The 16,697-nt window shown below is 44.1% G+C and overlaps 1 protein-coding gene across 6 annotated transcripts in view; it reads left to right on the top strand.

Annotated features, from left to right (window-relative positions):
* Positions 1 to 16,697, top strand: part of FARS2 (phenylalanyl-tRNA synthetase 2, mitochondrial) — a 1,511,864-nt gene that overhangs the window by 124,230 nt on the left and 1,370,937 nt on the right. For all 6 annotated transcript variants that reach the window (XM_069217436.1, XM_069217450.1, XM_069217415.1 and 3 more), the window contains one exon: positions 16,485 to 16,581. The gene's annotated coding sequence lies outside the window, so the exon portion shown is untranslated. The remainder of the gene's footprint in view (positions 1 to 16,484; positions 16,582 to 16,697) is intronic.

Genomic DNA, 16,697 nt, shown 5'->3' with positions numbered 1-16,697 from the left:
TTCATTTATGGCCTCTAAGGTGCGAGTGCCAACAAGACAGGTTGTTTTTTCCTTAATTCCATTGCTGACCATAAACACCTTGGTTTTATTCCAGTTGATGACTATGCTGTTTTGTAATTCGTGTAGTTGCAGCGTCTTGAACAGTCTCAGAAGTCCAACTTAGGTCAAACTGAGTAGGACTACATCATCCGGGTAGAAAGGATGGTTAAGGCCAAAGGTGCCAAGGCAAAGTCGCATGGCTTTTAACTGTGTCATGAGCAGGGGAGAGGTCGGCCATAATAAGGCTAAAAAGGCATGGGGCAAGCATGCAACCCTGTCTTAAACCTTGATGGGTGTATATCCTTCTTGATTGCAGAGAGCAATTGCCAAGTTTAATCTGCACCCATGTTTGACTGTGTAAGGCCTCGATGATTCTAAGTAGGTGTGAGTGGATGTTACAAGCCATAAGTTTCCTCCAATGTTTCACACGAGTTACACAAACGCTGATTTATCAGTGACAAAACAGAGATAGTTAGTACAGTGCTGCTTTCCCATTTGACCCAGGATGGTAGAAAGGGCTAAGATGCTTGTGATAGTACCAGATCCCCTCCAAAAGCCAGATTGGGTTATTGGGATTAGTTGATTAGCATCTGCCCAGGCAGTTAGGTCATGAAGAATAAGAGTTGCACATTATTTTTCCTCATTATCAAGTAACGGAAAGAGGTGTTAATTTTCTGGGTGTGTTACGACTGTGTCGTCCCATTTCTAGAGAGTGCTGTAAGGGGACTGTCGGAAGCCTAGGAATCACCTTGAACACTTATCTAGAGTCCTTAGCTGATTCCAGTTTGTTTCTCTTTTCGCCATGGTATGCTTTTGTAGTATTACATTTGCTTCCTGGGACTGCAAATCCCATAATGCACAGGTTGGTAGTCAGGAAAGCCTGAATTCTGTTTTACATTGTTTTCTATGGGAGAAATCCAGTTGCTCCTTTTCACTGGATCCTCTCCTCCAGGACTTGTGAGTGTCTGAAACTACACACACCTGAGACCTCTCCTGTGCAGCCCAGTCATGTGATTCCACCTGGGGTTTTCTGCAGCTTGGAACTGCTTATAAGCAGCCATTTGCTCAAGATCCCCATCGTGCATTGGAGTTCGGTTCCTTTGTATTACAGACCCTTTATCAGATGGTGTTCCAATCTTGTTCCTGTTCCTGTTCTGTTCCAGCTTGAACCTGTTTCCTGTTTCTCTGCCCTGCTCCTGATTGTTCCAGCCAGAGTCTGCTCCCTATCTCTTAGCCTTCTACCTGTTTGTTTTTCCAGAGCCTGCTCCCTGTTTCTCTGTCCTGTTCCTGCCTTGTTTCAGCCTGAACCTGCTCTCTGTTTCCCAGTCCTGTCTCTGTTTGTTCCAGCCAGAGGTTTGCACCCTGTTTTCCAGTCCTAGTCCTGCCTTTGCTTCAGCCTGAGCCTGTTCCCAGTTCCTGCCTCTGTCTCTCAGTTTGTCCCTTCTGTTTCCTCTTGGTATTTGTGTCTGGTAAGGGTTCTATAAGTCTTCACTGGTGTATAAGTGTCCTCCTTTGTACTGGGGTTGGCTCCTGGTTTCCAGGAGGCAATTCCAGCCCCCATCCTTGTCTAGTGTTATACGTTGTCTTTCGTGCCTAACAGTGACAGTGTGCTATTGCTGTTTTTCCACGAATCGCCACTGTGTTTCCAGCTGGACCCACAAGAGCTTGTCTTGTGTATGTAAGTACTATCCTTGTTTGTGCTCTAGGGTCCAGAGACAAAATCACTTCTGCTGCCTCCTTTCTATGGGGCTCGCAGGGTGACTATCTGTAAGAGCAAACTGCACAGAGGCATTGACATTCCCTGTCACTGTGGGAGGTTCTGCACCCTACCCTGTGTACAACCCCAATGTGTTTGTCCATTAGTAATCCGTTTCCTGTTTGTTCACACAAGGGTTGCTCTGCGTTTTCTTTCCTGTTTCCTGTGCCTGTCCATAGCTGCTCTTCCCGTGTATGCCTTTAGCTGCTCCCTGCCCCAGTACACTACCTCTTTGGGATATTCTTTGACCTCAAGTAGTGCCCCAACCAGAGTCCTGATCAGACCCACCTGAATCCGTGACAGGGTGTGCTTTATCCCCTCCCTTGTGTCGAGGGGTAATAACAGTCCCTCACTATGAATTGGGTATGAACCCCGAAGAGCCTGCGTGGGAATATAGTGGGGCCAGCTTTCTTGCCAAATATGTCGGGTTTTGCTTATAGATGGCCTGAGGTATTCTGTTTGGCCCAGGGGCACCATCCCTCCTAGCTTTATTGATGACATGCAAGGTATCCTCTTATGACAATTGCACCCCTTCAGACGTAAGAGAGAAGAAAGGATCCAGACCTGGCAACAGGGGGCTATGTGAGCAATGTTTTAGATACAGAGACCCCCTGTTGGCGTCTTGAACTACAGTGAAGGCCTCTGTTTTCGATTAAGTTGCTGGCAAAGCTCAACACAGGCGGGTGCTTGACTTGATGCTGCAGCAAAGTGTACTTCTGTTGATGTTTTTGATGCGGTTCTATTCCGGCTGAAAAATGTTTCTCCAAAAAATGTAACCCAGCATTCTTCCCTAATTGGGATGATCCACGGGGCCCGCTGCAGTCAATTTAAATTGTTCACAGTTTCTCAAAAAAGTCAGGAATTGGACTGTTTGCTGTTGTAAAGCAATGTAGTCCAGAAAGCATCCGTATCTTTCTTGGTGTCAGCTTTTTGATATTCCTTTTTGCAGCCATTAAAACATCAAAGTTTTTTTTTTGTTTCGAGGTGATTCCCACAAGCCTGCCGCAAAGTCTCTTTGAGCTTCTTCTTGGCCAGGCCACAGGCTACTGATTTCCTGTTGAAGTTTGCGTGAAGTTCTGGGGGTACTACAACACTTTGCTGAAGTGAAGCACCCTTATTTCGGAAGGTGGCAGCCAGAAGGTGGCTCACACAATTTTCCCAGGTTTCAAGAAGAGTTAGGTTTACACTTTTACACTCTTCCAAGACAGCCTTGACACTGTCGGTAAGTGTAGTAATAGGTGATTCTGACCATTTTAGTTTTTTATAGTTCCCAGTAAACTGAGCTGAACATGGATGGCCTGCTTTGAACAACCTTCTTTCTGAGGTCCAATACCAATGTTTGAGGAAGATGGTTGCTTTTGCAGCACTCTACTCCACAATGTGAAAAGACCGAATAGCAGCGAACAAAGTGATAAGAAGGTGTAATCAATGATGAATGCCAAGTGCGAGCCTATATGAGTGAAGTTAGATGTGCAATCACCTGCTGACCGGCCATTTAGTGCTTTCATCCCTAGTTGCTCAATGTCAAGTACACATTTTTCCTCATGTTTGACCTTACGGATCCTTAAAGTTGTTAACTGAGGCTGGATGTTCCAGAATTTGTTCTGTTCAATAAGGAACTCTCCTGTAACTTCTGTGCAGACCAAAGTCATATTAAAGTCCCCTGTGATGATGAATTCAAGCTCCAGAACATGGAGTATTTGAGTCAAGCTGATTTCTTTAATTTTCTTAGTAATGGTATATTTTACAGTAGGGGAAGGGTGAATGTAAACATTTATTACAAGTAGGGACCATTTGAATGTGAAACTTGAGATTAATATAATCAAGTTGCCTGGGTCTGGTTCTGCTATCGTCGCAGTGTGCTCAGCCAATGATAGATCTACATAAGTGTCTACCCCACCGGCACAGAGACCGAATTTCCTTGTTTTTTCTGCCAGTTTATGGTGGGCTGAGTATGGTTGCATGCATGGAGGTGAAATTGTCCAGGTCTCCTGCAGGGCTACCATATTAAACTTATTCTGGAAAGGGAAGATTGCCTCCCTCCCTATTTTTTTTTCCAGACCAACAATATTCCAGGAACATATTTTGAGACTTGCTTGAGGAGACCCAGTCTCTGTGTTGTGATATCAATATCTACTCCTAGTGTTTAAGATGCCCGGGAGCCAACCCCAGTTCAAGGTCTTGTTATGTATGGATTTTTTAGTAGACTGGTTGGCTTGACTCTTGCACCGACCAGGAGAGTTACTGCAAGCAACCGCTAGTACTGAAAAGGTAGGGGGAGTAGCTGTGCTTGCCTTATTGTGAGCTCCTCTTAGTACTGAAAATGTAGATGGAGTAGCAGTCCTTTCCCTGGAAGGAGATGAAAGTGCTGGGTAATGAGGAGCAATGTGGGGCAAGATTGTTATGCCCCATTCCTCAAAGGCCTCCGTACCGTTGAGAACTAAGGCTTGTATGGTTGGTGAGGTAAAAGTGACCTTCAACCATTCTTTCAGAAGGCACCTGTTGTCCATGAAGAATTCAACAGATGTGATGTTCCCTGGAGCTGAAGTGATCTGAGCTAGGGAGGGGAGGGCCACGAACAGCTTTAATACGTTGCCCCGGTTTAAGGTATCCTTGCAGCCCTTGGACTCGAAGTCTGGATAAAAAACAAGCTTTACTAGGAGGATGGATGGATTTAGCTGGAGGTTTTGCCAGTGTAGAATTCTGAAGCAGCCATTGTGGTGCAGCTGGGGCCAGGGACTTTGAGCTGGAATCGTGATTAGGACCAGTTGCATAACAGAGGCCCCCAGTGCCCCCACTGTTCCGGAGGCCCCAAAGCTGCAGGAGACCCCCTCACCACAGAACACTTTGCACAGGTGGCAGGCTTCTGACTGGGTCAGGTTGGAGGAGGCCCCCTCGAGGTACTTTGGAGGGGGGGGGCCCTCAAGTTTTGTTACACCACTGACTGAGACTATGGTAAAGGTGGTGCCCTGGACAGGATAGGAACTCAAATTCATCTCCTGAGTTAGCACTAAGTTGCTGATGCCTGAAACATATTGGCTAGTCTCCTGATTATTAGATCTAATAATGGCTTGTTGTTGAGACCGTGATGGTTGTATAACGGGTTGAGAGGCCTCTAAATGGAGCTGTGAAGAATCCAAGCCAGAATCTACTAAGTCCAAGGGCCCATCGTGAGTATCAGTTGGGGGGGCCTAGGATAATATTTGGGGGTTCACAGATCGAATGCTAAGGAAGAGCGTTTGTACCATTCAGAATGACACTGTGTGTCTGATCAATCTGGTCATGGTCAGATACATCAGCGGGGAAGAGGCTTGGGCTAAGTGACTGTGCATAATTGGTCCTGCTAACTTTGGTGGTGTCTGTAAATACTGGGGGGAAGGTAACCACAAGAGATTGTTCCCAGCTGGGTGGATGTGCTGACAAGTAGCTTGTTGCTTTTCCTACTCCCTCTAGGGCTATTGAGTCTGTTAGGTCTTGACTATAAACCTCAGCCTCCACCATTAAAAGCTACTTTAAAGGTTAAGGTGGAGGTGGCATAAGAGTGGCCAGGTCCACTGGACCTGCTAGCACGTCTGGTGCTTTGATACTGAAGGGCTGACTGTCCTGTTGATCCTGTTGGTCTGTATGTAACTGGACGTGAGGGGGCTTGGAACCTCCAAAGTAGATGGAGGCGTGGCTTAGATATTGAGCAGGACCTCTGGGATTAGTGGCTCAGGCAAGCCATCTAGGTCAAAAACTGGAAAAGGCTCCTTGTCTTCCCCCTGCAAGAAGGAAAACCTAGGAAGGGTACCTTGACTCTTTCGAAACATTTCCCTTATGCAGAGCATCAAGCCTGCAGATCCCTGAGCTTTGTTCTGCAATTTCAGGGTGGTCTAGTTGGTGTCCCCAGTGGCCTGCTGCCCCTATTTTCTTGTTGGGAATACTGACTGGGACCAACTGGACCTCATTCTCCCAGATCTGCTGTGTCCTGTGTACTCCCTGGGTGTACTACGCATGCTGGGGACCAGGCTGGGCTGAACTGGGTGCACGACTAAGGCCACAGTTAAAGTCAATCAGCACTAGGCACTGGGGGGGTAAGGCTTGCCAGTGTGCAGCTGTTTGTCCTTTGCATGGAGGGGGAGCATACCCCACCTATAAGTTGAACACAGTTCTGACCGGGCCGCTGCCACAGGTATGGGGTCCAACCGTATGCAGCTGCACTAGAGCGCTGCTGTCCCTGGGTGAAAGCACTGAGAATTGGTACTGTAGGCTGCTGATATATTTCAGCAGGAGCTGACGGTTGGAGAGGGAGGCCCAGGTGGGTAAGGGACAAGCGGCAGGGGAGTAGCGGAAGAGGTGTAAACTGACCAGATGAAGCACCCTCTGCCCCCAAGTACCTTCCTACTGTCTGGTAACACGGGTGAGCAGGCTGAGTAGGGGCTGCAGATGAACAGGCCATGGCCCTGGGGACCCAGCTGCACTAATGGAAGCAGGCTGGAGCTGGTAGCTGGTCCTCAAGACTGGTGACGGGTAAGGCCGCAACTGCGACCATGACCAAGTCAGCAGCGACCCCTGCTGTCCAGTGTGAGTCTTTAATTTGCTTTGGGCTCCAGCGCTCCTGCCTCTCTGGTCCCAGCTCCTCACTCCGCTCTGCTCCTCTCCAACGCTGCTACCGCCCTGGATGTGCTTCAGATTCCTCCAGAAGTTCAAGCATCAGCAACCCCACAGGGTTTGTGGAGTGACCGGTTAGGATTGCAGCACAGGCAATGAGGGACAACATATGAGTTAAACAAGACCAAAACGACAAAAATCACAAGTCAAGTTATGAATTTTGAAAGATTAAAGGGCCTGATTTAGAACTCGGTGGACAGGTTACTCCATCACAACCCAACGATGACGAATATCCTGTCTGCCAAAATCTAAATGCCATAGAATATAAAGCAATTTATATTTCGGTGGACGGGATATCCGTCACCATTGTGACAGAGTAACCCGTCTACTGAGTTCTAAATCAAGCCCTAATTCAAACTGCAGTGCTTAGAAAGCAGTAGCTCCAACCAGGACTATCTGGTTGCACTGGACCGGGGCAAATCCAAAAGTTCAGTCAGACCGATATGGAGCGTGGGCTGGGTACAGGAGACATGCAGACCCTTTGACCGTACCTTGGTTGCGTAGATGCTCAGGACGATGCGTTGATCCAAAGCAGCACCACACTAACCTCCAAGGTCCCCGGGCTAGATTTGGCACCACTTGGCAGAGCAGGACCCACCGCAGAGCTCAGTCAGGTCCTTGGAGAAACCTTAGATTGCAGGATGTAACGAGTTGAGTCCAGTCCTCTCACTCCCAGGCCGGAAGCAGCAGGTCAACATAGCAAAGCAAACAACAAAACGGCAGTCCCTACTGTCAGCACAGTAGTCCTCAGTCCTGAAGTGTTCTCAGTATATGGTGCCAGAGGTCCTGTTCCTATGCCCAAAAAGGCCTTTGATGTAGGGGTGACTTCAAAGGAGCCCTCTGAAGTGCAGAAGGAACCCAGCCCTGGCTCCAGGCTACCAGTAAGGGGTAAATCAGCCCTTTGTGTGAGGGTAGGACACATCCTGTTCAGATATAACTACCTCTCCCTCTCTCTGCCCAGGACGACTTTCAGTAGGCAGACTAATGCATCGGTCTCCCCTTTCACACCCAGCCCTTCCTGTGTTGTGGCTATCTAGAGAGAATGCACAAGTGTAACTGTCACATAAACCCAGATGTGTATTCAGAGACAGGCTAAGACACCGAATAGTTTAAATAGGAATTTGCCAGCGTTCTAAAAGTGCCGTTTTCAGACATGCAATTTAAAAACTAACTTTACCAAAAGATGTGTTTTTAAATTGTAAGTCCAGAGAAACTAAACTCAGTTTTTCTATCTTTTCTCAATTGGAAATTACACGTAAATTACGTTTTAAGGTACCCCCAAAGTTAGCCTATAGCAAATATAGTCCTTGCAATAGTGAAAAACGAATTTGAGTTTTTCACTATCTGGACATGTTAAGTATGTGTCCAACTCTTTAAATACACTGCACCTTGCCCATGTGGCTAACTAGGGCCTACCCTAGGGGTGACGTACATGTAATAAAAAGGAGGGCTTGGGCCTGGCAAGTGAGTACACTTGCCAGGTCGATGAGGCACTTTAAAACTCCACACACAGGCTCTGCAGTGGAAGGCCTAAGACCTGTTTGAGAGGGTACTGTTGTGGATGGCACAATCAGTGCGGCAGGCCCACTAGTAGCATTCAATTTACAGGCCCTGGGCACACATGGTGCACTTCACTGGGAACTTACAAGTAAATGAATTATGCCAATCGTGGAGAGACCCAATGTATCACATTTTAGACAAGGAGCACGTGCACGTTAGCACTGGTCAGCAGTAAAAAAGTGCGGCAAGAACGAAGTTCCGCATACATTCAAAACATGAGGTCAGACAGCAAAAAGTCAGAGCAAACCATGCCAAAAGTTGCAGGTCTAACTCAGAAGACAGAGAAGGTGTCTAGATACTTGTCCATAGCATGTGATGCTGTTAGGTTCAAGAATCGTTTTATATTATGAGTTAAAGAGAGGTAAGCAGTTTCATAGTAATAAACATAATGTCCTTGTCCTTAATCACAACTTTACCTTCTGCCAAATTAGCAAAGGCCTTGATACCTGATACAAGCCTGAAATGAAGGTTGTTGGTATGAACTTTGACTGTAAAATGGTAGCTTTATAGCGCTACACCTCCAGGAAGAACTTAGAATGCCAGAAAAATCAGTTCTTTTTGACATATCTTTGTCAGTCAAACAGATATATTCCAAGATATGCAACGTTAAGCAGGGCTGTTAGGATGATTGAGGTTTATGGGAGCTATGCAGTCTTTACTGCACAGGCATTGAGGTTAGCAGCTGCATGATGCAAGTCTGGAGGCATTTAGCGATTTCATATGCACGCAGTTGAAAGAAATCCAGTCTTGAGAGGAATCATTTGAGTATTGCAGCTCATTGAATGACTATGATTCAGCTATTCTCTGGAAAAGCAGAAAGCACTTTAAAGCAGCACACCAAACACAAGTCAAGATTGGTACATCACATAGAAGAAACCTGATTTCTCTTTACCATTAATCCATCTATCCGTGTGTGTACAGGCCTCGAAAGAGTTACTGCCCTCTTCATCTAGTTGCATTTACTCTGTGTTCTGAGACAAAGGTCAAAAATCAGTTTGTTTTCTTACACTTATTTTTCCTTCTGACTGCAGAGTTCCATGGTTTTGTAAGTGAACTGTCTGACCTGCTGTACAAAATGTGTAAAAATGAAAAGCGGTTGGCTGTCAGGGTTTTCCTAATACTCAACATTTAAATAACTAAATCAACTGTATAGACATTTCACAATATATTTCACTAATTGTGAAAGCCCATTTTCTATACTTCTGTGTGATGAAAAAATATTTTAATAGGATGAAAACAAATCAGAACACTTTACTTGGTGATGTGCAAATGATAAATGTGTTTTCTGAAACACAATTTTCACAGGAGTATTGTTAATACACTATATAGTTTTATCAGTAAAGCTGCAAGTTAGTGGGACGGTTTTTGGACATTTCTTGTAAATTTATTGTCTGTAAATGACAGTGTGCTACCACATCATGCTTTAGTAATATATTTATTAAAAGTGAGTGTTTAAACAAAGTGAGAAACACTCCTGCCCTTATGGCAATGCTTTTAGTAAACTAAGAGGCAAGTTATGGATCATGTGTACCCTATATGTGGGCTAGATTGTTATTATACATGGAACAAATGTTTAGTCTATTAAGAGTTTTTTTTGTACAGCAGAATTGGTGAGCTCACATCCTTGTAGGTGCACTTGTGATAACGCAGAAAAAGACAACACTAACATAAAATATTTGCCTAGCATCACACAATTTGAGACCAGTTTAGGGGTCAAGCACATTACAGTCAGGTCTAGTAGATTATTTAAGTTACTGTACCTGCAGGTCTAGTAAAATTTTTATGATTTTGGAGGCTTATTGCCACATAGTCTGTCATGTAATAGCTTCAGCCAGTTCTTAGCCACAGATCATTGTTTTGCTGCAGTGTCTGACAAGCTATGTTCCGGGTCATGTAGCTTAATTCCGCACCCCTCTGATGCACTGAGTTTAATTTTGAAGCAAGGCAGCATGCTCCTTCTGAGTGTTGGGAAATATGACCAAGCTTGGTCTCAGTCGGTGCCCTATAGACTTTTTAGCAAGCAGACCTCTAGGTAGCTCTGAGTGCCAAAGGTTTCCTCACATCAAGGTTTTAAGACCCTGTCCTCTTCTACTTGATCCCTACTTCCTCCATCTGAGCTTTTCAGAGGTAATTGACCAGTGGGGCACCTTGGTTCCAAGTTATGCAGCTTTGCATAGTTAAGAAAATCTCATTCATTATGGCTGATGTCGTAGACATTCCTTGTGGCAAGGCAGTGATCCCGCCTGGGCTAACCGAGATCCTGAGTAACAAAAAAAAGGATCCCGGTCATCATAAGTGATGTATCCTTTGGTGTATTTGTGTGGTAATTGTGAGTCCACCTGTGATGGATGCGGATCCAGTAGTGGCACCAGATCTGGCTGATATGATAGGGTTATGGACTTGCATGACTGAGATACTAGAAATCATGACGGAGATCTCTGCTAGTGTGAAAACATGATTGGTAGAGCAGTAGTCTTGGCTTGCGTAACTCAGTGTGGGATTCTTCTTGTTCGTATAACATCATATAACATAGATCCTGAACAAAATAAAGACTGCAGCACCATTTACATCTGTTATATGCCCTTCTTGACAGTTCATGTATGTTGGAAATGGCCCTTTCTACAGGGCCATCCCCAAGCTTCTTGCCTTTCTCCACCTCCTCGTTTTCTGACCTTGTTTTTGTTAGCTTTAGCACTCTATCCTTCTAACCAGTGATAAAGTGCTTATGCTCTCCCCTTAAAAAATTGTAACACTGGCTCACCCATAATTGGCATATTTAATTTACTTGTAATTCCCTTAGTAAAGTGCATCACTTTGTGCCCAGGGCCTGTAAATTAAATGCTACTAGTGGGCCTGCGGCACTGATTGTGCCACCCACTACAGTAGCCTTTCAAACATGTCTCAGGTCTGCGACTGCAGAGCCTGTGTGTGCAGTTTTAACGGATTCTTCATTAGAAACAATGCTAAAATAAATGCACGTGGTTCACACCAGCTTGGTCATACAGAATGTGTGTTTTCAGTTGTGCATCTTGGTGTCTGGGTGCACTGTGCACACCAGCCTTTTGTGGAAGTGTATCCACTTGCCAGGCCCAAACCTTCCTTTTTGTTACATATAAGTCACTAATAAGTAGGTTCTAGTTAGCCCCAAGGGCAGGGTGAAGTGTATTTAAAAAGTTGAACACATACTTTTAAGTTTAACTTGTCCAGGTAGTGAAAAGCTCCTTAATTCATTTTTCATACTTGCAAGGTCGATCTCTCCCATAGGATAACATTGGGGTTACCTTGAAGCATCCTTTAAGTGTAACTTTCAATTGGGAAAATATAGAAATATGGAGTTTGGTGTCTCTGGACCCATAATTTAAAATCACAACTAATGGTGAAGTCAGATTTTAAATTGTAAGTCTGAAAATGCCACTTTTAGAAAGTTGGCATTTTCTTACATTAACCATTCCGTGCCTCTGCCTATCTCTGAATACACATCTGAGGTGGATGGCAGCTGGGCCTTGTGCATTCCTTCTAGGCAGTTGCACATAATGGGAGCTTAGGTGTGGCAATGGGCCTTGACGGGCCATTAACTAGTTGATGGGGAGAGAAGCTGGGCTGTGCCTCACTTACATCTGAATAGGGCTGTATACCCCCCCCCCCCAACTCCCCCTGTAGAATGCCTGGAGCCAGGTAGGAAGGCCAGGGACCTTGTGATCTTCAAAAGCATCTTTGAAGTCTCCCCCACTTCAGAGGCACAGTTTGGTATAAGTACTGGACCCCAAACCCCACCAAATCAGAAATCCGCTGGAACCAAGGACACTCTGCCAGGAAGAAGGACTGCTTTGGTGCCAGGAGGGACTGCCATTCTGCAACTGCATTGGTGTGTCGGCCTATTGCTTGCTGTGTGCTGTGCTATAGGAGGGACTGCCACTTTGCTACTTGCTTTGCTGTGTTTGCCTGCTGCTTCTTGCCTGCAGTGAGAAGGACTGGACATGTCCTCTACATCCTTGACCCCAGGATTCTCCAAGGGTTTGTTTGCTTGCCGCCGGTTCTTTTGCAGTCTCATAGTCATCAAAGTCTGCCTTCAACCCTCCTGGTGCTGCTGGACTCTGCTATTTGTGAGTCATACTCTTGCCTGAGTTGCTCCTCTCCAGTCCTGGGCCTCAAAAGTGGGTTCTGCAGCTGATAGCTGCAAAACCCGACGCATCGCCTCGAGTGTGGGAAAACTTCTGACGCATCACCCCCTCAACACCGTCACAAAGGCAGTACGACGATAGCAAATGCATAGCCCTCCTTGGCCTGATGACGCTCTGCATGGCTCAACCACAACACATCGCATTCACTTCAGTGGAGCCCCACAATGACACAGTGGCCCGACTGCGTGAAAAATGACACATCGTACCCTTAACATTAATGCTTTGCTCCATCAAAGGTACTGTTTCAGTGGACCCTGCGTGGGTTCTGTAGCCGGCCTAGCCTCCATCGCGGTTGACCTGGATGTGGATGTGCACCAGTCCCTCGTGACCTCAAGTAACCTTTTTTCCACTTGTGATTTCTAAGGACTGTTTTCACATTTAATGATTACAAATCCATATCTCAACTTCTACTGATTGGATTTTTATCATTTTGGTCTTGTTTTACTCAAATATTTTCTCATTAACTAAACTTGTGTGGTGTCTTTTTGTGGGGTCTTTCACTGTGTTACTGTGAATAAGTGTTGCACAAATACTTCAGACATTGTTAAGCCTGCATGTTCTGTGCCAAGTCACCTGAGGGTGAACACAGGTTAATTTAGGTTGTGTATCTAACTCACCCTGGCTAGGAGTGTGGTCTCTACTTGGCCAGGGTGCCTACCTCTGCCAACTAGAGACCCAGTTTCTAACAATGTACATTTTTAACATTTTCTTATCATTCATATGGTTACAGGATTCAGTTTATCCAGTGTATTGTAGTTGTGTCTGTATTGCACTGTTCTATCTCCCACCTCTCTCTCCCACCAGTGAGTCTGTAATATTTCTGCTTTGTTACTCTAGCGTTATCTGTAGGACTTTGTAGTATTATGTGGACCAGGTACCTTTAGGTCTCAGACCTGTGTATAATTAAAATCAAACATCGAAACGGGTCCCTATCAAGCCCTATAATTATGTCCTTATTGTAATAGCAAAAACACTGATCGAATACTGAACAATGAACATAAAAAATGTAAAGGTAATCAGTATCAGCGACTTAGTCCCCAAGAATGTTGGCTATTTCCACAATGTTGCTTTCTGTAGTTTTTCATGTAGTCTTTGTCTAGTGAATACTTTCAACTGAGTTGCTTCCTGGTGTTTATAACCAGCCACAATTGAACGCTCTGGCATCGAGTCAGAAGGAAGCTCAAGTTTCTCACTGTACCTGTCACTGGGTCAACAAGGTGGTCAGAATTCATGGTCATCCAATCTTTGGGCTCGCTACAGAGGCCATATCAACAAAGATTACGTATTCCAGTTGTAATTATGATTATAAGGAAATGTGTGTGGAGGAGGTACTTATCTATTAAAATATTAACAAGGTGAAAGTAAGAGGTGAGCAGGTGTGTTGTGTGTTTGGAGGGGTGGTGAAAAGAAGGAAATGCAAGGAAATGCTTTCAGTCAGGAGTGAAAAGAGGGTGAGGAACAAGGAAGAGATGAGGTGTAAGATATGCAGATGGGCAAGATGTGGAGAGAAAAGAGGCGTACATGTCTAACACAGAGTGAACATAGCCAGAATAATTGAGACACTTGGAAGACCAATGCCCCTCCCTTAGACGTTTAGTTCACAGTCTCACAATTTCAGAATTGAAACATTTTAAAAATTAATTATTTACAACAAAATCATTCTTGTTACTCATTTATGTTAAACAGCTAACAACCATTGACACAGTCAATAGTCCTGGCTGGTTTTAGGTGTATGTTAGTTGTTGTGTTATGTATCTGGATACAATACCAGAAAGCTCAGAGAGGAGCCAAAATACCAGTTGGGTGGCACACTAGGCAGTCGTAGAAATTTAGTTCACTTGTTGAAGCCACGCCCGAATCACGTACGCCACATCCCTTTTAGAGACCCTGCACTTTTTTAATGCTACTTAAAGCCCTGGTTTTCTTGCGGTTAGCCACTTGTAGGGTACCTTACCCTTCTTCTGGGCCCATTTTGAAAGATGATGCAATTTCTTTCCACAACTTTGCAGCTGGCTTTCTGCACATTCCTCTCTTTCCCTTTCTACATAAGGCAGTGCTCTGATTTCTAGCCCATATGTTTAAATCAGCTTTCCACTTATCATTTGGCAATGCGACTACTGCTCTCAAATATAGGGCAATGTTTTTTGCCAGCACCAGAGCTAAATCAATAATGCTCCTTACCATCTTCTTTTCCCAGGGATAGTTCACTAGGCCAAGCAAACATATCTCTAGTGTACATAAGTGCTTACTTTCCAGTTTCTTTTCTCTAACTACTGGGTTTCTTTTCTCCAGAAGGCACCAATCATTGGAAAACTCATTGTCACATGAAAGAAATCCTGCACGTGGCTGCATCTGGAGCATGTTAATACGTTTGTATTTGTGACTATATTTATCCTCGTGTGGGTCATATTTGTATTTATGCACGTATTTGCATTTCTGGGCACCTTCTTCGAATATATTATAGCTGTGTTCCATTCCTTGTCATCAAAATCCCTTTCTATATCATTCTCCTATTTCTCTTTTAGGTTTATAAGCAACGCTTGGTCATGGCCGACAAACTCTGATGTGTCAGTGGTTCAGTGCTTTTCACCCCCTCCTATTCTGTAACTGCTCCATAGGTCAAGAATTGAAGAGCTGGGAACCCATATTCTTCGATCATATTCTTTAAGGACATCAGTTCCTCTCTATGAAAACAGTTCTCTACCATGTGTATGCCTATATTGGCCAAGTTTCTAATATATTTGCCCTGAAGATTTCTTCTTCATCCTAGTGAATGTGAAGCTAATGGGCAATAGAATGACACTTACGCCTTTTTTATAAATTTCTTCGTACATCTCGTTGCTATTATTACTAATCGGAGTTCTCATTTTCCTCATTCTTGTTTATTTAAAACCTTTGTATTTGTAGAATACACTTCATCACTGCCAGCCAGTCCACCATCTTAAATCTACAGATGCTTGTTTGCTAGTAGTCACCAAGATCTGCTGGGCGCTCTCAGGGCGTTTGAGCATTCTCCATTGTTGCAGCTACCATCTTGAAATAATTCCTTTCTCATTTGTGGACGATTGATCTATGCTACTGTTTCGTAAAACCGTAAAAACCTTGGCTACTTTCTATTTAGCAAATGGCTGCTATCACTTTCGTTTTAAATAATGCCAGTACACCTTTCCAGTTAGTATAGTGATGTACAAATATTAATTACTTTACATAAAAAGAAACGGTGCAAATGTGTCTTGGGTGTTTCACATCCTAAGTTCCCTGACTTCTCGCAATAACTCGTCCGGACCAGCCTCTCACTATCCATTGTATCTGAGAAGCCATATAATATAGTTCGAAATCGAAGGTAACTAGTCCTCGCTCGTGAACTGGCAGTTTTAACTCTCAGGGCAACCCTACGATTTCCTCCCCTCAGCATAACGTCTCTTCCAAGATGTTCTGACACCATTTCATGGGTATCTATACTGGTTAGTTAATAAACAAATATAAGAACCTAGGCAGCATGCATGTCTTATTTCTGTTTGTTGACTACACGTTTCAATAGGATCTCTAGCAGAATACATTTTGACATTTAAATTGTAAACTATTAGTTTAATGGTTGATATCTTGTGTGTCAAACGTGAGATGCTGACTGACAAGCTTGAAGAAATGATGTGTTTGAATTCCTGAGGTTTGGCTTGAATATCCAACCTGAGTGGGAGCTCTTGGCTGGTGTTATTAATCTGAGCTGTTGTAGCAGATGTTGACTAGCGTATCAGAGAATGTCTGGCATGCCTGTCATCGTGCTTGACAAACTAAGGTAATTAGTTTGGCTGGTATTTTTGAATTTGCAAATCATATTTGTCCTTGTTCTTCTGGCTTGTGTGATTGAAACTCCTGAGTCTGTCTAGTTTTCTCTTTACTAATGACAATGTCTCATAGCTGCCTCAACTGGGACACAGAATTATCCTAGTTGACATACTTCAGATTAAAACATCTACTTATCCATGCTGCCAACACTAAAACTATGTTATAGCTTTTGTCATTCAGCCTGTATTCTGCCATGGCCAACACTCATAACAGATAGCTGTGCCCAGCTAAGCAAAGTTAGCGTGCTAAACCTTTATGAGGAGTGAAAAGCAATCTAGCAGAAACTGTTTGATTTGTTGTAGTAATGTACAGTATTAAGGACTCACTCATTTACTCAATCAGTATTTATTTTAGTGGCGAATTAGCAGATTCTGAAGCAAAGTAGTGCTACTTGTATATATTTGCCACACTGACGAATTCAGAAAAGACTACAGATATCTTATTTCTTTTAGGTAGCATACCTCGGATGTGCTGCTATCTTTGTGTGTGAAATCGAGCAGAGGACGTCTTGCATTGCATGGAAAGGATATCTCCTAGCAGCTGATTTAAGTAGGTTGACTTCTGTTTTTCTTTTTATTGATGATTTCCAGTATAAGAAAGAAAACTAGGGGATAACGACATAGGATAATATATCCATAGAAATCGATAAATAAAAGCATCCAGTA

This window comes from Pleurodeles waltl, chromosome 2_1 (genome assembly GCF_031143425.1).
Source record: "Pleurodeles waltl isolate 20211129_DDA chromosome 2_1, aPleWal1.hap1.20221129, whole genome shotgun sequence".
In the NCBI taxonomy this organism is placed as follows: domain Eukaryota; kingdom Metazoa; phylum Chordata; class Amphibia; order Caudata; family Salamandridae; genus Pleurodeles; species Pleurodeles waltl.
This window is presented reverse-complemented; position numbering and strand designations above follow the sequence as displayed.